Here is a 21,748-nt window from a genome sequence, read left to right as displayed (position 1 = left end):
TAGTCAAGGAACTGATGGGATATCCCAAAGAAACATCCTCTGGAATGAAAAAATAATCTTCAACTACTCACATTATAATGGTTGATCAGTGCATATTAAGAAAATACACTTCTGGTTTGAATCCAAACCTTGAGTGTAGAAAGCAAAGTCCTAGTAAATATTTAAGAGAATTTTGAGTTCTGAACTGAAGAGCTGGCAACTTTTTCCCCCCCTTTTTTTTAAATAACAAACAAAACCATCAAAAGATTGTGCAACTCTAAAAGAGCCCTTAAGGAAACAATTGGGAATTTTTCATAACATGGTATTTCCTTATACCACTGACCACAGGAATGCAAACAGTTCCACCAAACAGAGATTTCTTCATTGGAAACAACTGACAATCTAACCATGTTTCCATCTTTTCCACTCTCAGCTCTCAGCATACAAAATAGATGACATAATAGGATACAGAAGTGGTGTACAATCACTATCAGGGCCATGAGACTTCTCTGCTTAAAGCTCAGCAACTGAGAGGTATACACAAATATACTTCCAGAAGGTTAGAGAGAGAACTTAGGCTGTATTACTGAGCATCTTTGCCTACTGATTATTTTTTTTTTTTTAACTGCAATTTCTACTCCTTTGTTGGATTTCACCAAAACATACCTCTCTCAACCAGAAACCCCAAACCTCAACTCTGTTAACAGTAAAAAGACTCAGTCCTGCAGTATTCCCTGACAGCAAGATGGGGAATGCCAGTGAGGAGCTTTGCTATGAAAACCTGGGTGGTTACTTGAACATTGGATGAAAAAAGCACTAATGGTAGTATACCCCTTGCACCCTATACAGTATCTCCTACATTAGCCTAATGAATAGATTTCCGCTACAACTTCTCAGTTCACAGTTATTTCAATAAAGCTTATCACCACTACAAATCATCCCTGAAGGAAGCCAAAAAAAAGCATATGGGAATGTGCAATGGCACTTCCACTACTAGAGATCTACTGGCCTTCAGACCCTGTGTGATGATAGCAAGCATCAGAGACACTCCAAGGGAAATGCAAGACAGGCCTCACAAAGGGACTAGATTTTCTTGACAGCTAATTAACAAGTTACTCTATCATGGAAAAAGCAATTAACACCCTGTGCTGAGCTTCATGTAGAGAAGAGAGAAAAAGAGGAGAAATGAACATAAGCAGTGATAAAACCAGAGAGTATCATCAGAATTCAGAAAGGTACCAGGAATGCAAAGAGGTACTGATCATCACCACCCTGACAAATATCTGTCATCACAAATTTGCAACTCAATTAAGTGAAGATTTTAATCAGGGCTACAACTGAATTTAATTTCTCTCCACTGCAGCTGAAGGAAAGCAGCAAGTGGAACAAGTCATAAAAACAGAACAAAAACAAAATGTGCTACAAAGAGCCCAAATTATTTTCAGAAGGAAAAAACAAAGCAAACAAAACTCATGAAAGACAGAAAGCTTGATGTTTTTAGTGCGCCAGACAAGTCAACTCAAGAAGTTTGGATGGTATGAAGACAGACAAATGCCTCAACTTCAGACAGAGATGTTAGAAGAATTTGCTTGTGTAGGAGGATTATTACACCAGTACTCAAGAAATCCACTCTTAGAATGACAAGATTGGAAATTTTGGAATGCCCCATTTTTGAATTAAACAGATCATGGAAAAAAATGCTCAATGCTTCTGAGAAAGGAGGAAGGGATATGGCTCTGTCATCCAAGGAGGCCCACAGGGCCAGGGAAGGCATCTCCACACGAAACACCAAGCATGGCCTTCTTTAAGGAGTTATGACAGTCCCAGCTCACAGCTGGGGAAGGGAATGCTCCCTCTTCTTTTCAGTTATGGTATCAGCTTTACCCTTCAGAGGAGGCCTAAAACACAAAACCCAGACCTGTATTGTGAGTGTAATAGATGGAATAGATGGAATCCCCAGAGTCCCTGGGGATTATAGAAAACCCCTTCCATTGTCAGCATGCTACTCCTTCAGCCTCCACCAGGCCCTTCATTGCTCATGCAACCCACAACGTAGATATTCTGTGGGGGGGATGTTCAACATTTCCAAGACTCATCGGTTTTAGTTCATAGATGCCTGAAGCACTAAGTGACTACTACCCTCAAGCCACCAAAAAGGGCCTCTGGTCTTAGCTCACCTTCTCTGAAGTTACAAACACATGAGCACTCCCTTCCTTTTTAGTTGATGCTGAAGATCTAAACGTTAAGTATAAAAAAAAAAAGCAACTTGGCTTAATGACAAATAGTACAGCAAAAAATATTTCTCTAGTCATTGCCTTAATTAGATAGCAAAATAAAACATCAGCTGATATGTTGAAGTCTGTACTGAGATTTAGAAGACTACTTGAAAGCTACTTTTTAGTTTTATTACTCTCAGTAACACAGAGGAAAATGAACACTAAAAGCTTTTCAATTTAATCTTACTGATTATGCTATACAGAGAACTACCCTGTGCTTTGACTACCCAAACTATGCAGATTGTAAGGCAAGGCAGTATTTAGAATATACCGCATATTTCCACAATTAGAGCAGAGTAGTATCAAGCTATGCCAGAAATGATTTGCTGGTTCTGATTAAAAACACACAGTTCATTTTTATTTTTTCCTACAGTTGCTGCACCAAGATGCATGACCAGAACAGCAAGAAACTACAGAGCAGAGTCCATGTAACACTGCTACTCAGGCTGAGCTTTCACTACTGTCAGTGCAAGCTTTAGCATGAGAAAGTAGAACTTGATTTTAGACAAATGTGACAAAGCTATTTAAGAATTTTTAAAAGGCTTAAATTATGAATTCTGGCTCAGCTAAATACATGTAAATATGAAAATGCTAATTCACATTTCCCTTACTGTTTGTTTGTTACTCCATTTACCTCGGATCCCACTATAAAAGGCTCAGTGCTCAGCAATTCAGTGTTATAAAGAACACAGCTGCAGCCTGTATTTTAATTACTAACCATGTTTAAGCAAGTTTGCAAAGATCTTTTCAGGTAGGGTATTTTAAGCACTACATTATTACTTAAACTTAGTTGATATAAATGCAGTCCAAGTAGTGAAAAGTGGCAGTTTCAGAAATCACCTGAATGGACTTAAGGGTCTGGATGACAGGCACAGCTCTGTAACAGGCGTCCTGCCTGGCCTTGGGAAAATCATTTGAGCATTGCATACCTCTGCCCTGCCTCGCCCCCCTGAAACAAGGTGAAATCCTGACTGAAAGCAGGATTAGTCAAGCTCTATTCATTCACACTTGTGAATATAGTGCATCTCTTTCAGTGACTGGTATTTCAAGACAGACAAAATACAAGTGCTCACTGTTGGCTTCAAGGTCTGTCAAGGGGAGGTGGACTGTGCTCCCTCATCCTTAATTATGAAAAAAGAAAAAGCTACACACAATACACACAAAATAATTTTCCAGTTGTCCACAAGGTTTGGGTAATCATCACCAAAAAGCCATCTAGCATTTTCCAACTGCTATTTAAAGCCCCTGCCTACCCACCTTGCATCCTGATCTTATTTTCACAGCTTTTTTTGTCCCGTACCACATGTATTCTGGTATTACGACTCTTTAGACTTTAAATCTCTATTGAAAAAAAAATATCTTAAATTCTTAAAAAGAAAAGAAGATACAAACGTGAAAGCCCAACATGATTCCTCTCCGACCTTTTGCTATTCCAGGTTTCCTGCTTTCTTCTTGTCCCTGAGACTGAATGTCATTTTCCACCAGTCTTTCAGTGTCAACTCCAACTCATTAGCTTTTGCTACAGTCTCATTATGACCACCAGATTTCATCTATTAATATGCTGCACTGCACACTTTAAAAATTGTTCTTGGCTTCTCACCAGAAGCTATCCACCCCAACCACTCCTGCCTAGTGGTTTCCAGGACCCTACTCTCAGCAGTGCACAGTTGCTCAAAAATGTCAAGAGTGCTAGAAGCATGAAGAAATCCCACCCTCCACAGGTCCGTCCTTTCATTCTTTGCTCCAACTCCTGCGTTCAGTTTTCAATGCACTTACAACAACTTTATCGTTGGTCCTCTTCTGCTATTGCCATGTGTGCTCTTGTCACGAGAACTGCCTATCAGCATTCCTTAGACTAACCTCCTATGCCTGGGAATCACAAATATACTAGTTTGCTCCTAGGAACCAGCCCTGCACTTATTTAGTCCTTTTTTATTCTCAGCCCAACACGACCTCTGCAGCATCCTCACCTCAAAGAAGGCATGGGCATTTCAGGGAGCCAGACTTCTGCCCCTGGGTCTGACATGTGATAATAAGACCAGGACCCTGGTATGTGCATTTGACACGCTGTTCTCATTAGACTTGCACAGAAAAAAACACACTTAAACATTTGCAGCTACAGTACTGGTATAACAATAATGGTCTGCCCAAGGATAAAAAGAAATGCAAAGTCTGTAAGAAATCTTTTCATACTTTTTTTTTTGGTAAAAAGTATCTATAAGATCCAACACATTCTCACATTAGATGTCGTTTCAGAGCATGGTTTTTGCAAACTGCCTTTGATGTTTTACTGCAGAAAACACCCATTCAGGATGTCTTTACTAGGAAATGATGTGATGCCTACTAACTCGATGCTTGGACCACCTACGTAGCCATTGATTCCTTTCTAATCCCATCTTTTCCTTTCATATCATGTTCTTATTTTTAAGTCATCAAATCTACAGCAACCCTACACCTGCTCCAGCACGCAGATTTCTCCTCCAGCTCTGATGTGATAGTGTTTACCCCCATTGTACCTCAGCAGCATTACTACTGAGCGGTTCCAGCAAGGTTACTGTGATTGCACATCTCACTCTGAGACTGTCCGAACTTGTCTCCTACCACACCCAAAACCAGAAAGAGAAAAGAGGAAAGGAAAAGGAAGCCCTGCAGCCACAGACTGGAGGGAGGCCTTTCCCCACACCCCACAGAGCGACTGAGTGCATGGCACAGCCTGCGTGCCTGGTGGTAGACGAGCAGAACACATTTCACAACGTAAACTTCAAGTGTCTGGTGCTATTTTCTTCCAGTAATAATATCTGGATAAAGTCATAGCTGGATTTGTAACAACAGCACTGCTGCAAAGGTAATAACAGTCAGTGTGCACACAGTTCTTTAGATCTTTTTCCTCAGCTACAAAGTACCAAAACACTCATTTGTTGAAACAAACTGTATTTGGAAGTTAAACAAATGATAAGTTTAAAACTGACCATCTCCACTGCTGAAAGAAAACCAAAAGAAAAACTGTTTGTATCCATTTTCTTCCTACTTTCTGATAAATAAACAGAGACTTTGCCTCTTCATACACTTTCATTTAATCACTATCATGAAAGGCTCAATCCAGCCTCAAACCTCAGGAAGAACAGAAACTATATATTCTTTTTTTTTTTTTTTTTTTTTTGAAGTCTGTAACTGCATTTTCATCTTTCACTTGTTCACCTCTGACTTCTACAAAGCTTAATTCATCCAACCTCCACCCTAACCCCTGGGAGCATCTTGTACTTTCCAGCCATCTGGACTGTATTTACTTTACTAAGAAGTTAAATTTGTTCCTGAACAAAGAAAACCCCTTACTATCTTCCTGTCATGTCTGCACAGTTATTTTCTAAGTTCTTATTTTCTCAGAAAAAATTATGCCCTCTGGGAAGCTCTCACAATCTTTTCTGTGAGCTCTACTGGGGTCATACAACTTCTTCATTCACCCTTTTCTAGGGCTGCTTTTTCTTTTTTTTTTTTGTAAGAAATTTGTATTTTTTCCCCTTGGTTTTCAATCCCTCTGCACAAGAGCCCTTACAAACAGCGCTGAACCTCACACACAATAGAGCAGAACGATGGCAGCTGTACCAAAGCATTCAAAAACCAAATTCACTGAAGTGAAAGTGACAGTTCTGCAAATGAAATCAGCTGTTGCCAAAACATGATCAGAAACAAGTTTTAAAAGCAACACAGACTGAGATTTACTTTTGGAGCCCTACCTACTTTGAGGGCCTTCTACCACAAGCACCACACTGTGACCCTGTCCCAGTGCTCAGACACCCACACATCGATGGAGACTTGCAAAAGTCTCCCCAACTGGTTTTTAAGCATCAGCCACATGTTCTTAAAAACTGCCTGTTTTTTATCTGTTTTTATCTGTGCTGCTGTAAAATTCTTCCCTTTTAGTAGGTTTTATAAGCCTATTTTTCAAGGCACACTATCTTTTTCTATCAAAGGTAGCCAGCTACAGCTTATCATTAAAAGCTATTTTGCAGCTTTCCTCTACCCCTCTTGACAGGCACGAGAAATCTGCATTAAGTTTCAATGAAAGCCAGACCGGCCCCTTTGTTACTGACAAAATTCATGAAAGCCATCAGCAGCACATAAAAGGCAGCTAGCTAGCTTTATAATTGGGAATTGAAGGTTCCTGATGCTTTGTGATGCTTGACTCAAACATCTGATTCATTTGAAAACTTAATTTAATGAACTAATTTAATGGCTGTGATAAGGGAAAAATGCTAACATATAACTATGTGGTAACAGAAATTAGGAAATACATACTGAAAGAAAAACACCTTGAGGGGTGACTGTTTAAAGAGAACTACCTGCTGCTGTTTATTTTCTGGTCGAGCTTCCAAATGTAATTCAAAACAAGTGACCCTTCAGAGGAATAATGATTTTTAATGACCACATCAAGTATTTTCTTATCTCTTCAACAGCTCTTCTGGAATACCAGGGAGTAGAAGCTCAATTACGAACGTGCAGGAGGCTGCATACCACAGTAAATTTGTTAGAGTAGAAAATGCACATTGTATAAAGAAAACAATGAATTAGAAATGCAACTCAACACGTCCATGTGAGAAATGACTACTGAAATAATTCACCAAAATACCACCACACATAAAATAATGCAAAATAGAAAGTTAGTATTTCACATCAAACTCTGTGGCCACACAAATGCATGGGTCAACAGTACTAAGAGGCCAAAGCAGAGGCAGAAACACTTCCCTTGCCAACATTTACCTCTTCCATGTCTATGAAGCTAAGGTTTTAATGCCACATTCACAAAAACCCAAACATGCTGCCTCTTCACAGTTGCTGTTTCCAATTTCTGGACTGATTCAACAGTATCCCTTTCCAGTTTTTTCCCTCCTCATCTCCAAAACCAACAAAGGGCCACCAGTATGAATAAACATGTTTTGTCATTAAAATCAGCTGAAACACAGTGAAGATGCAACACATCTCTGTTTTTGGGAAGCATTGTTATGTTATTTATCAGAAACAAAACCCCGGGAGATCTGTTACCAATTGAGCAATATCTCCACTAACGAGGACTTTTTTTCCCCCTCTTGTATGATTTCAAGCTGTTCAAATTTTCCCTAAAATTTGTAATCTTTTTTTCTTAGAAGTGAAGACACAGACTTGAATAAATTGGACAACTGAATTGCCTTTTCTCAAGACACGAGCTGAATGTTTCATGCAAGACAACACTAAGAATGTTTTGCTTCAAGCAAGGACATCTCACAACTTTATCAAATGAATGGCGATCACAGCTTAAGTGCACTCTGTTCTTTAATGCATCTAAGTTGGAAAATGATCTGTAAGAGAAGATCAACTGCATTGTCCACAAAGAACCAAGGACCAATACATTTGCATTTAGTGTGCATCAACTTGATTGTGTGTTTCTAGAGGAAAGGATGCAAAGCAACTTGATTTTCAGTCCACAGCTATGGTATGAAATTAGTTTCTACAGAAATCTGACAGAATCTGAGGGAATTTTGCTTTTGAGCTGCTTCTGCAGCGAACAGCATCAGCTACAGAAGGCACATGAAGCAAAATCCCTCCAAACTGATTAAGGAATTGAATGCTGAGCATCCTGCAGAAGTCATCTGCAGTTCCAGCCCAGCACTTCACACAGCCGGCTCCTCCGCGTGTGCCACCGGTCCTGTGTGACTGCTGAAACATCCGACTGCCCACATTTCTGAAACATCTGACTACCCACATTTCACGGTTCCTCTTTCACAAGGAAAGAATATCTTTCACCAGCGAGGCAGAAAACGTTTCTTTCCAGGAACTCCAGGAAGGGCAAGTGAAAGGCGCTGGTCTCCAGGAGGGATTTCCAGGCTGTGAGCCCTAAGCCACCTTCCTGTGTGGTGGGAGCATCCAAACCCCCTGCCAGAGGGACCTGTGGTGGCTCTGGGTGGTCTTCCACACCCCAAGATGACCCTGGCACACTGGGGACACCAGGAGCACCTCGCCACAGCAGGAAAGGGGCAGGCAGGCCCATGGTGCTGCTGCAGGCCAGTACACCCAGAATCCCCTGGAGAATTTAAAAACTTCAGAGGTATGTGATGCACTTCCGAAATTTTAAAATGAAACATTCCTTCCTTCCACCAAGTACCCACACCACGAGTGGTTAGCAGCAGGTGCTGCAACACGCACGGGTCTGCCAGAGGCACAGCAAGTCCTGTTACCCAATATCCCCAACACACGGCATGGCAGCTTCTCCACAGGGTATATACAGGGTTTTTTAAAAAAAAAAGTTACCTCAAATTCACATTTCCAGGTAAGTTCAGGTCTCCTCTCCATTCAATACAAAGTGCACAGAGAACTCAAAATCTTTCTAAAGCAGTTTCAATAAAGGCACTAGCAAGGCTAATTTAACTCCATAGAGAAGGCATCAGGTCCTGCTCCAGCTTCTCCTCGTGGCATACGAGCTGTGTTGGCTGGGGCAGAGATTTTCACACAGATGCCTACTTCTCAAAAGGAAAATATCAATGTACCTTAAGGCATCAGCATTAAGAACTACTGCCAAGTGTTGGCCCAAAGACCAACAGCCCAGGGATTTACAGACATGGTCTTAAATCCTGGGTATGTTACCACAGGCCACGATATTTTCTGCACTCAGCTCCAATGCAGACTGTATTTCAATGCCTATCTTAAAAAAAAATAAAGGAATGTATTTTAGGCACAAAAAGCTTCAAAATAAATCCTTTTGATCAACCTCCCAAAATAGTTATTCAAATGATGTTTTAAAATGCACAGATCATTATTACTTCAGATTTATAAACCCCAGCACACGTACTATGAAAGAAAAAAGAAAGTAAATGCTTAATTACACACATTGAATAATCCAGATAATGGCCTGTCACACGCATCATTCTGAATGCAAAGTAGAATGGTGTTTTTAGCTGTAAACACAGTGCAAAATTGTAAAATAACTTTGTTCTTTCCCTTGGCAAGAAAACAATTCTTTAAGATATATTTCTGTTCTCAGTGGTAGATATATGTACAGATAGACACACACACATATTTGGCTTTTTTGCCTTTTAAGTTTTGAAGCCTTTCCTTATAAAACATACTCTTTAAGATATTTCAGTAGAGATGAATAATTATATTTCCTCAAATAGAATAACATAGCCATTTATTGCCTTGATAAAAAAAAAAACCCACAACAACAAAACAAACACTAGAAGCAACAACTTTCTTTTTGCCAATTTACTGTTGTCCAAGAGAACTGTGATTGTTTTCTGTTGTGAAAATGTCTACAAAGGAAGGCTGCACTCAAAAATCCCTGAGATGAGAGGCACTTAATGCTTTGGAGAGGGGAAGAAAGGAATACCCAAAGCAAAGAACCCATGCCAGCAAAAACCAGGCAGAAACAGAGACGTACAAAAGGAAGGTCTAAAGCTGAGCAGGTACCATCAGATGAGCACACCCAGATCGGCAGCATCAGGAAGGCAGCATGAACTACAGCTGCCCTCTTTATATCTGGCACTGAACAATTCTTTATGCTATTGCCTATAGTATAAAACTAAACTTCACAGGTTAGAACACATTCCAAGTCAACATTATTAAGGGGAGATTGTTCTTTTCTATTATTTGAAAATTCTTGAGTTGTGTAACTATCTTACAAAAAACACAAATAAAGAACTTCAGTGTCTACATGATGACAGTAGTTGTTTCAAATATAAAAGTAACAAGACTTCTATTTGCTCTATGATACACAAGTCCTAGCTTTTTTTCCTCCCCACTGCCAAGCTTTAGTTTCTAACAACTACTGCCACTTACAAGAAATACAGAAGATAATAAATTCCAAGCTGAAAATTACCTAGTTTTAAGGTGTGAGGAAACGCTATAAAATAGTAATAGAGGAAAATAAATGCAGAGTTCCTTAAATGAAAGATAGTTGGAACAGATCTAGGGTCATTCAATGAAAATACTGCTGCTGCACAGTTCTGTCTGGTTGATATCACCAAGTCGAGACGAAAGACAGATCCTGTCAGATACTGCTGCAAAAGCCATTATAACAAAGTCTAACTGATGCAATCCTGGTTTGTCATTCACCACAGGGATTCCAGATTTCCAAAGGAGAAAAGGGGAAAAAAAAGGACCATTAGAACTATATGTAAGTGGTACAGTCAATTTACAGAAGATTTGAACAATAATAATACCCCAATTTGCTTACATTCATAGAACAAATCCCTACCTTGATGAATGCCTGCAAAGCACAAAGCTTCAGAAGATTTTTCAGAAGATTGCTCAATTAGTTTAACTTATTTTGCCACCAAAAGCTAAAGGAAATTCTTACATTTTGACTCAGGAAGAGCCTTCATTTCACAATACGCATATTATTGTCCAAGTCCCATAACTCTAACTCCAAGTCAGTATGAACATCACAGTTTAACATATATCTAGTATTCTTGAAAATGTGAGTTACATTTTCAAGACTGGGGTACAAGAACATGTCTTGCTAACCTTTCTTTCCCCCTTCAGAAAGAAAGTTTTCTGTTTTTATTCAGTTATGAGACAAAGCATTATTTGCAGCTTAGTCAAGCTGACTCACTTATAACCCAGGCTCCTCCATCACACTTCTAACAAAGCTCTTTTGGGAAGGAATTATATTTCCTTTTTCAAAACTGCAAGTCAAAATGGTACTCAAGTGTACAGTAGGAACAACACATATGCACGTTATTGCTAAACAAAAAGGATGCTATTTAGTTTTATATGTTCCTCCTCCAAGAAAGGTGGGATGAGGCCCAGTTTGGTTTAAAGATCCCCTCTTAGCCCCAAAGTTGAATCCAACCACGCAGGCCTCCTCCTCCTCGCCTCTCAATAGCCACCTTTCTAATGGGATCCTGAACTTCTGTTATGAGGATTTATTGTGCACACTACGATCCCTTCAACAGAAATTACTTAAAAAGACGAAGAACACATGCACTGATCAAACAGAGCACTCCATGAAGTGGCAATGTAATGCTGCACAAGATATACATCACAGGCCAACACCATTTACTGAGTTCAAGTATAAAATAAAATAGCACTACAAGAGTGTAACATTTCCTGACTATTCACATCTCAGTGAATTTATACAAGCCCTTACTAGTCTTTGCAAATCACTCACTTCCAGTGCTAAGCCAGCTAAACTCAAAAGACAAAATGAATACAGTTGTTTTCATATGCTGCTTTTAAAAGCTTGCCATATTAATAACTTGTACATCAAATTCAGTTACAAAAAAAGAGCAACACTGGGATAGAATTAATTGACATTTCAACTTGAGTGTGACTGCTGAATATTCTCTTTAATGATTCCAGTCTAATCCTAACGTTTTATTTAAATTTTTCTTTTTACTATTCTATAGCATTATCTGCTTGTTAGATTGGGTTGGGATAACGTAAACAGAGGCTTGTTATCTGTTTAAACAGAAAGCCCATCCTCTGTAACATTGCATTAAGTCAACATTCAGCTTAATACCCCCTCCATATTCTTATTCTCTATGGTCTTCCTGGCCACCTAACTCCTTCCTCATCTGTTGTCTCATTTTATTTCTGTTTTAAAAAATGAAGAAGTTCAGGTATTTGTACAAAAACAGTCATAACTTAGAAGAATGTTAGAAGTTGCATGTTGTAATAGCATAACATCTCAGGAACCTTCCTTAGAGTTAGCTCTTTGTTGAGCATCAACCTATAGGCTTACCAGCAAAATGTTGTCATGTACTCAAGTTTCCTGTTTTGATATCCCCCCCCTTTTTTTTTTTTTAAATAAAAAAAAAAGATTTTTTTCATCCTTAGAAACAGGAAGTCATTAAGTTCAAAATGTTTATCCTAAATGAAAACATACATACTTCCATGACTGCTATTCAGTGACTATTGGGTGGTCTCAATCTGAATCCACTTTCTGATCAGCAAGTGCTTCCCTTGTAGAAATTATCAAAGCCAGTATCACCAGAACACAGCCTCAGAGACCATGGATTGGAAAGGTATAAACAATCAGCTATTATAATTACAGTTCAGGATTACAAGATTTTTTTTTTTTTTTTTAAGAGTTTAGCATACCCACAAAAACCTCTCAAACATCTGTTTTCACTAACCATTTAAATCAATGTTTTCCCCAAATTATATCAGAAGTTGGCTTGTGTTGTACATTTCTTGGGATGAGGTCAGTAATGTGCATTAATGCAACGCCTTAGCTGCAGTAACATGTACGTTTTTTTGTGTTAGCATGTGAATGAACAGGGAAATTCATTAACCATTGGCATCCTCCATTGGGAAGCTTCAGAATGCTATCTGAAATTGCCTGTGATCAACATCTCCAACATGCTCCTAAACCATTTCAATTTTCTGACTTAATTTTCAGAAGCATAAGAAATACTCACTTCAGTATTTTGACAATTATACACTGAAAGGTGGCAAACAAAGACTTTCCATACACAAAACAACATGACTATATGCCCCAGCTTAACACAAAAAGCTGCAACTTTTGATTTTAGTTTATTGTCCTACTAATCGCAGTTTACTACCGCCTGCCTTTTGCAGATATAAATTAGGGTCTAGGAGAAATCAAACTCAAGTCCATCAGAACAAATTTTCAACTGGTTTTTCAACACCATCTGTGCTTATCACAGGAAAATTCACTCCCTCTCCAACTCAAGTTTTTAATCATTAAATATATGGAAGAACTCTCTTCCGAGAAGATAACTGCAAAGCAGTTCCTTAGTAATCGTGGGCATTTCCAGAAAACTCGAATGCTCCTCCAGCTCGCCCACTTGCTTTGCGTGAAAAAGCAGTACTCAGAATTATCATCTGGAGAGGTCTACAAAAGTGCTGAGAACAGTTTCTGCATATTTTGGTGCTCTATGAATCACCAAGAGTGGAGCATGAAGCCAAAAACCTGTAAAACATACACATGTACAAACAGCAAGTAAGACCTATCTTAGACCTACCAAAATGTATCCTGAACATATCAGGAAGAGACCGACAGGAACTCATTATGCCACTTCCATATGAGACTATTTACATTTGTTTGGACCCACAGATCAATATGAACATCAGGAATGAATAAAGCCAGCAGTACAGAGCAGCTCTCCAGAGACCAGCCACATCTGCTCAGCAGTGCCAAGCTGCCAGCTGGAGAGAGTCCCAAAAGCCTTTTCAGGGTCATCATGCACAGCAAAAGCTCATGCTTGGCTAAAAACCTTCCAGCCTAGCAACAAAAAAAGTAATACATATTCTGTTAATTACATTAAGTAATTAAGCTGTGTTTAGCTCTGTTAATTAGAATGCTTAATTTTAACAGGTCTAATACCCACAATATTTAAATTCCTGTTTTGTTCTAGTATTGCAATGAAAATCTGTTTTAGACCACCATCATTCTCATGACTAAGTCAAAAAAAAAAAAGTTATGTTGCTAACAAATAATCTATTGAAAATCCAAAATGAAAGTCAACCTGGATCCCAGGTGAAGACAGTTAATCACACAAGGACATTTTATCTAGGTATAAATTGTCAAAACTTCCTTTTCTGGTGCACAATTGATCAGAGCCTACTATGGGACAAAATAAACCTAATGGCAGATGTATTTGCCCCCCTCCCCACCACACCTCTCAAGCATCTGCTACTCTATATGGAAATTGCTCCTTCCAAACACCTCCAGGTAGAAGTACAGTACATCCACACTCAGTTAAACACTCCCTAGTCCACAGCTTTTTCTGCAACCGTGGGTGGCCCAACTTTCATGTTAGAAAGCTACAGCTGGCACCCATAGCTACATGGGTCGGCACGTGCCGATGAGACGTGTGGCTGAGCACTACGACGGGTGAAGCCCCACCACGTAGCTTCCTCCTGCTCAGGGGGTGCTCACAACTCACTGCCCTTTTATTACAGGAAATCATACCTCTGAATTTCCAGTTCTTGTCTTTCTGCTGCTTCCTAAGCTGAACACAAAAGGTCTGTCCAGGCTGGAGCTCTTTACAAGCCCCACAGGGGTGGCTCTTTTTGTGAAAAAGCCACTTTAAAAAGCATCGTTAAGATCAACCTGTTCAAATTAGTCTGAACAACTCATGCAAACGACTGCTGTGCAGTCTATTTTATTAAAAGCAGACCACTGCTTCCAAACCTAACTTTTAGCAGCGAGCAGCACCGAGGGCTTGCTACTAGTCCTCAAAGGCATCGTGTCTTCAACGCTTTTTCACCGCTTAGCCTCACTGTTGTTGAATCCACACAATGCTTTGGGAGCACTACCGGCACTGCGCTGCCACCAGAGCATGTGGGGCACTACCTACAAAGGCACCTGAAATTATCAGGCTCACATTCCATTATCGACTCAGATCCTAATTTTATGTCCCTTTATGTCCCAGGACTTACTATCCACACCACCCAGTACCCCAGACCGTTCCTGAGGGAACGCAGATCTCATTTGCTCACCTCTGTAGTGTGCTGCAAAGTCTTTGGATGAAGAAATATTTCATCTTGTGGTGCTATATAAATAAACAAAGTATTATAAACAATCATTTTTATCTGACTGGGGTTATGTCATATGGTTTGCTTTCTTTATGAAAGAAAACACGTACATAAAGTGCAACCAGATGCTGTTGGCAGAGAGTCCATTTAATATGGACTCATTTCTAAAAACATGATTACAGATGTGGCCTACATCTTGAACCCAATGTTTAAGGGAAAATTCTCTATTTAATCATTTTACTTGCTATCTTTTTTTTTCCCCTCTATCTTTTTTCATACAAAGTTTCCTAGAACTAACAAGTTCAAACTCACCTTTTCATATTTCCACCACAAAAACAATTCACATGTACCCTTATCTACAAAAAGCTGAACATGCTGCTTAGGAAACACTGCTGTAAGAAAACTTTTCAGGAGAGAACTAAGGCTAGTCTGAGTTTCTTTACTACAAACAATGCTAACCTAGGACTGCCCCAACTCAAGTGTTTATTTTCAAAGTACATAAACGGTTATTATAACTCTATTCACCTTTGTGGAGACACTTAAGATACTTCACTCAAATATCTTTACTGTTTTTAGTTAAAAAAGAAATTCAGCTCATACATACCCAAGTTTTAGATCACTAATGACATGTTTAACATCTCTAACTAATCTGTAGAGCTCTTGGCCAGATAACTCAATTTGAGTTAGCTCGAATATATACATTGCACGACAAAAATCAGTGTGCTCCATCATTGTTGAGAACGCAAGAAGTTGTTTAATTCTGATAAGAACCCACTTAATCAACAAAACTAATAGAATAATAAATAAGTTCTCAACTGAAAATGAGTACGTCTAAACTGAAATGAGTAACATTCTTCATGCATGCCAATTTATAAAATACTAGCAACTTAGCTCACAAAAGTTTTATTCAAGCTCATATTCATTTCAAAATAGGTTAGAAACAGCACAAAGCTTGACTATCATTCCCATCCAAAACTAGAAGATTTGTACCATATTTGATATCTAGATATTGAAGTACTTATGAACAGCACTCTTAAGAAGTGCACTCCTGAACTGGATCAGGCAAGTTCATATTCACATGGGTATTGAATCCAACGTTTAAGAAAAATTCTCTCTGTATATAGTCATTTTACTCTCACTCTACATTCATGTTCATATTCATGCAAAATTAAATTAGTAAAACCCAAGTGGTTCATGGTTATAAAGGTTATTGCCTTGATGATGTATTTATCATAGGAATTTAAGTAGTTGAAGTGAGGTTAGTTAACCACCAGTGACATCACTTAAATCAACAACTGAAAACAATCCCTGTTGCCAAATTATCTTCAGGTTGAACCTTTGAAAAAAATAACTTGGCTCTTTCACAAGACATTGCCACTTATGAACACCTGAATTTATCATTAAAGCAAGTATTTGATTAACCTATATAATTTTCCAAGCAGGGTATTAAAAAAGTCACATAAAATTATAAAAACACTGAAGAACAAACTCAAAGCAGGAAAAAGCCCAATTTTCACCTAAAAAACACAATGAAAGATGAGACAATTGGCACTTCAACGTGAAAACCCTCTTGCAGTCAGGCAGCTTGGAATTGCCAGGTACATTGCTGTGCTTGTCTCTGGAGGCAGTGAGACCTGGCAGCATCAGTTCTCCACAACTATTTAAAAGGTGCCACCCAATCTCTAATGAGAACTTTAAACATCCATTGCATCCGTATTGAGCATTTTCAACAGGATTTTAGAAAGAAAAGATAATTGTATAAATACTGTCCTTAGAGGCGGTATCAGATTAATTTTATGTGTGATTAGAACTAAGGGCTTGTTCAGAGAGGAAGCGTTGGCTGAGATGGATAAAGAAGGCAATCAGAGCATAGAGATGAGCAAATCATTTGTTTCTGCTCCCTGAGGAAACGATGAATTCATCCAGAGAGCGTGCCAGCTCTCCCGAGCTCAGCAATGTGCCTACCCTGGTTTTCCTGGGGCGGCTGGGAAGGAGGGTGCAGGTAGGCAGCAGTGAAGATTGCTTCCAACAAGCTTCAATGCTACATCCTCAGTCAAAAAGAAGAGCCCACCAAGGTGTGGGAGCTTAAACTGTTTGTAATAAAAGGCTTGCTAAAACAAAAGGACATAAAAGAAAAACCTAATTGGGAATATTTGTACCTAATAGTGAAGCTGACCTACAGATGGGGTGAGGGGGAGCAGTAGAAACAAATGAGGATGTGTGTTTGTTTATTTTCTTAAGAGGGAATGCAAACAAACAGAACTGCTTAGGAACCTGAAACCTCCAGGTGGATCTGACCACACTGAAGTCAACAGCAAACCTCCTTTCATTTACTGGATGCCAGCTGTTTCACACTATGGGCTGTCTGCAGAAAGGAGGAACGCCAGCAGCTGTCAGTCACTGGGGGCTTCAAATACCCTAAAAGCAGAAGAATAACACCGCAGCATTTACACAGTTTATATTAAAAAGATAATTAAAACAAAATCTCACAGCCCAAGACTTTCCATGGGCTAAGCCAATATGCAGATGGGGCAGTCAAATATTACAGCAGTCTGAATGACGAGCTGAAACCTAAACAGAGACTTGTTATCCATGTGTCATCTGCGCAGAGCTGGGAGGACCCAAGGATCCGGACCCCACCGCACAAAGAACATGTGTGCAGGCAAGGCAGTGTAAGGGCTCTATTCACACTTCCCTAACAGGGCACCCTAATTAGCCAGTTAAGTCTGAGCTGGGTTTGCCTCGTTGTAAGGCTTCCACCAACAATAGAGTTCTCCAGAAGGCAATTCGAGGCAGGGATGTGATTAAGCAGAAAGCCCAGGCTGGATGAGCTGGGCGGCTGAATGGCTCCTGCCTTCCCTCTGCCTCAGGGACCCAGACAGAGATTCTGTGGCTCCTGAGCCAGCTGTGGATCCGTGCCCAGTGCAAACCCCACAAGCATCACGAGATGCTACAACAAAATCCTTCAACACACATGAAAAAAAAATCTACTGTTGTGCTTTTATACTCCCCCAATCCATCAAATATGCCAAAGACAGCACTCAAATTAATTAGAAAGCTGTGCAACTGCACACTTCAGTCAAGTCTGCACTAGCTCAGTTTACCACAAAGAGCAAACAAATAAAAGATCAGATCCTCATGTGCTAAATACGAACTCAGACCACTCAGGAGACTGAATTTCACACAATTTCAAGTTAACTGAATAATATGAGGATGTCCACTGGAACGTTTACTCTTGCACTGAGTTACACAACCCTGTAACCCTCACAGCCCACAGACTCCTGTAAATAACTATGTTTTTCCAACACATCCATGCTCATCTTTCTTCCGTTCAGAAGTGGACATTGCAATGATCTCTAGGCAGGCAGACAGACCCTACTTTTAGAATTGCTACAGTAATTTAGGCACTTCAGGGCAAACTTTTTTTTTTTCCTCTCTCTTACGTAACACCCATTGCTACAGTCCACAGAAATGTTTCCAAAAGTCTCTCCTTGAGGCTATATACAGTTTTACCCCTTTCATCAGCTTTCTTTTTCATTGAAAACATTTTCTGTGTGCGTCATACGCATATATAGTGCACAAAAAAAAAAAAATCACACAAAAAGACTGAAAATGTTGCATTTGCTATATTTGACAATAATGCACTGTAGTCATGTACTGAAAGTGCTAATCTCAAATCACACACAGCTTTTTGTTACATGAAGAATCCAGTCTTCATCTTCCAAAGCACTATACAATTAGTGACAGCAAGGGCTTTCACTTTACCTGAGAGCTGTTTCTAACATGGACAGTAGAAAAGAGTGGAAAAGGAGTTATGTAGTTGAACCTGAATATGAGAAAGAGCATTAGGAAAGGCTGCTCTGGATTTCTAGATTAAATAAATTAATAAAGCATTTTGAACAGCACATGCAGAAATAAACAGTGAAAAGAAACATTTCTATGTATTAGGTATGACTCAAAGTTGTACCTGATTGTATATCAACATGCAAAGACACAACAGTTATTGAGAACAAAAATGAGGAGAAAATACCACCAAAACATTTAAAAAGAATCAGATTAAGAGGACATTAAAAATACCTACAGCTTTGACTTCAGCAGCTTTACTAGGATTATACATTAGTTTGTAAGTGTTAATGCCAAGACTGCAATTTTTTTCCCTCCTCTCTCTCTGAACAGTATCTGCAAAACCACAGCCCCGCACGCTCCTTGGCCTGAAAGATCAAGTGTTCTGGCACAGCAGAGATGAGACGAGGGACTCGGCATCATTCCTCTTCTGCAGTGGTTCAGCATCAGAATGAGAGAGAGCCAGCAGTGTGCTCTGGCTTCTTGCTTCACCCGAGAGGCACAGTCATTTGCTGAAGGCTTAGCAACGCTGTTTTTGCATCCTGAAGTATGCTGCGATGATTCTACCCTTACAATTAAGATCACCTTACGACAGAAGCAGGAGTGAAAGCCAACAGCAGCAGCCAGCTGAAGCACACCAGAGAGCGGCGAGGAGCACCGGGTGCTCACCACTCCTTGCCAGGCACGAGCCCAGTGCTTGGCACAAGGCTGCGAGGACCTTGGGCACAACCAGACCTATCAGGCTGGCTTCAGTTACACCCTCCAGTGACTCTGGATGTCTCCTGCTGAATTTACTGCCCTAATCAAAGAGACTTCCTGAATAAGCCAGAATTCAGGGGAAGTGCATAAAGATAGGACACAGTGATTAACAGTATTGCCCGAATTGCCTGCTATTGGGCTTTCAACTACTTCAGACACTCAAGCTGCTTCAGTTTTAAACTATGCTTAAAGCAAAATGAGCAAGCGCCAATAAAAAAATTGATGGAAAAACCAGCATCAGCCAAACCCGGCATTGTTTGTTTCAATTATATAGAATCATTATGTCCGGTCCTTGGATCCTCTTTATTATACCCTCATTTCCCGACTGAAGAAGCCTCTGTAGCAGAAAACCCTAAGGAGCCATAATTTAACAAAGACAGTATCCAAATTTGATACAAAGACTGCATGAATGAAGCCAGTAATCTGGGTATGGTTAGAGGGTTTTTTGTTGTTTTTTTGAATTTCCAATGGACAAAATGAAAAACTACATTTGCTAATAAATCATCTTTTTTACGAGTTAGCTTAATACCCTTCCTCTGGGTACAAGAATGTAATGCTATTCTCCTTGCCAAGAAACAACAACAAAAAAAAAAAGCATAGAAGACCCACACGGAACAAGAAATGAAACAAACAGATGCACATGGTATTTTCAAAGAAGTTTTTTTTTTTTCCTCCTGCACATCAGCTCTCTCACTACCTGAGCCCCTTTACAAGGGGCAGTGAGAGGCCAGCCTTCAGCAAGCCCCCCAAAACAGAGCAGGGAGGGATGTGGCAGGGCACTGCTGGGGGACACAACTGGCACCCCAGGGCATGAGACTTACACAGGAGCTATGGCCGACAGGGCAGCCCTGAGAACAGCTGAGAACCCAAACCTGAGGGAGGACAATGCCTGCACCCAGCCCAATGAGAGCAAGAGGCACCACACGCAGCCTTCACGCACTTAAAAGGCCCAGCATAACCAGCCCCCTCTAAGCCTTTTGGCTAATCACATCGAAAATTCGGGAGCATTCAGCCTCCCTCTTTTGATTCATCTAACGCCGAAACCAGGTCGTCCGACGCGCTGACACAGCCAGGGCTGTTATTTTTAAACACAGCCATAGTCTATTTAGCTAAAGCATCTTTACTCTGACTGAGCCAGTATTACTTTGATAAGACTCCTTAAGTATCTACGCTGAAGCTGGCACATCACACCAAACAAAAAAAAAAAAAAGCACAAAAACTTCTGGAGATAATGCTTCATTGCAGTTGAGGGTGGGGGAACAAACAGCAAAAATAAACACAGAAAAAATAAAAGCAAAAGGAAAAGTGAGGAACACACCAGGATAAAGGACACGAAGTGCTAACTACAGGACAGCTATGCATGCTGTGAGTGTGTATCATTCACCACCTGCAGAGAATAACTGGAACCATTTCAGTCAACTCCACAGCAAACAGCTTTCTGCTGTTGGAAAGTCAGCACTAAAATTGTTAAAACAATTTCTGTGCCAAGTTTGTTAGTAGCAACACTAGGTTTTCTTACACATCATTTAACCGATGAAAACCTGGATGGAAGGAGAATTCGGATAACACTCTTCAAACGATGTAAAGAGACCACAGGTTTTAATTACAGGACACTCTGGGAGGCAAGCTGAGCTATGCTAAGCCAACCTATTTGTACACATTTTCCTCAATGCAATTGTCACTTCTTCACATATAAAGTTGTATTGCAGCCGTATGCATAAGTTCATTGCCAGAACCAAGCACAGCCCCATTCTTTCTCACCAAAACAATCACTTTGGTCTCTATGTTGCAGAACACTAACATATGAGAACAGACATCCTGCTTTACCTGATGCAATAAAGTTTTACCATGGCGACATTTTGCCTCGGTTTCTTGTACATAACCATGAAACAGAGCTAAAAAATAGCAATGTTACACACTGCTCAATAGCGAAACCCTTTTTATTTTACATGAGAAAAATTAATTATGATGCTTTGCTCTGTACAGGAACGCTGCAGACTGAAAACAAGGGAATGGTGCAACAGAAAGCAACCCCAATGCCTCACCCCGAGCACCCAGCCTGGGACCATCACCCACCCACCGGCAGCCCCGTGGAGCTGGGACATGGCTGTACGATGCTTGAGCCCAGGAGTGGCTGCCTTCAGTGTGCAGCTGTGCCAGGCCACAGCTCTGTGTGTGCGAACTGCCCTGAGGCAGCTGCTGCTATAGGACATCATGGCACAATGCCACTCGCTGCTGTAATGTGCTTGGTCTGCCTGGCTGCCAGCATCCCGTGTCCCATGTGTCTGACACCCCAGCAGCGCTCCAGCTCTATGTCAGGACACACTAACGCTCGCAGACGAGGGGAGCCAGTTGGTTATTTTACTCCAGTAGTAAGCTGAATTCAAGGCCTTAATGCAAAATGAGAAAAACCCAAA

General features: G+C 40.2%; 1 protein-coding gene across 5 annotated transcripts in view; it reads right to left on the bottom strand.

The window, feature by feature from the left end:
- Positions 1-21,748, bottom strand: part of ADD3 (adducin 3) — a 98,225-nt gene that overhangs the window by 66,163 nt on the left and 10,314 nt on the right. The window contains exon 1 of one of the 5 annotated variants that reach the window (XM_072039778.1): positions 3,677-3,775. The exons of the other annotated variants lie outside the window; for them this stretch is intronic. The gene's annotated coding sequence lies outside the window, so the exon portion shown is untranslated. Of the gene's footprint in view, positions 1-3,676; positions 3,776-21,748 lie in introns of those variants that run through there. 5 annotated transcript variants of the gene reach the window in all.

This window comes from Anas platyrhynchos, chromosome 6 (assembly GCF_047663525.1).
Source record: "Anas platyrhynchos isolate ZD024472 breed Pekin duck chromosome 6, IASCAAS_PekinDuck_T2T, whole genome shotgun sequence".
Taxonomy (NCBI): Eukaryota; Metazoa; Chordata; class Aves; order Anseriformes; family Anatidae; genus Anas; species Anas platyrhynchos.
Note: the sequence above shows the minus strand (reverse complement) of the source record. Positions and strands in the feature narration are given on the sequence as shown.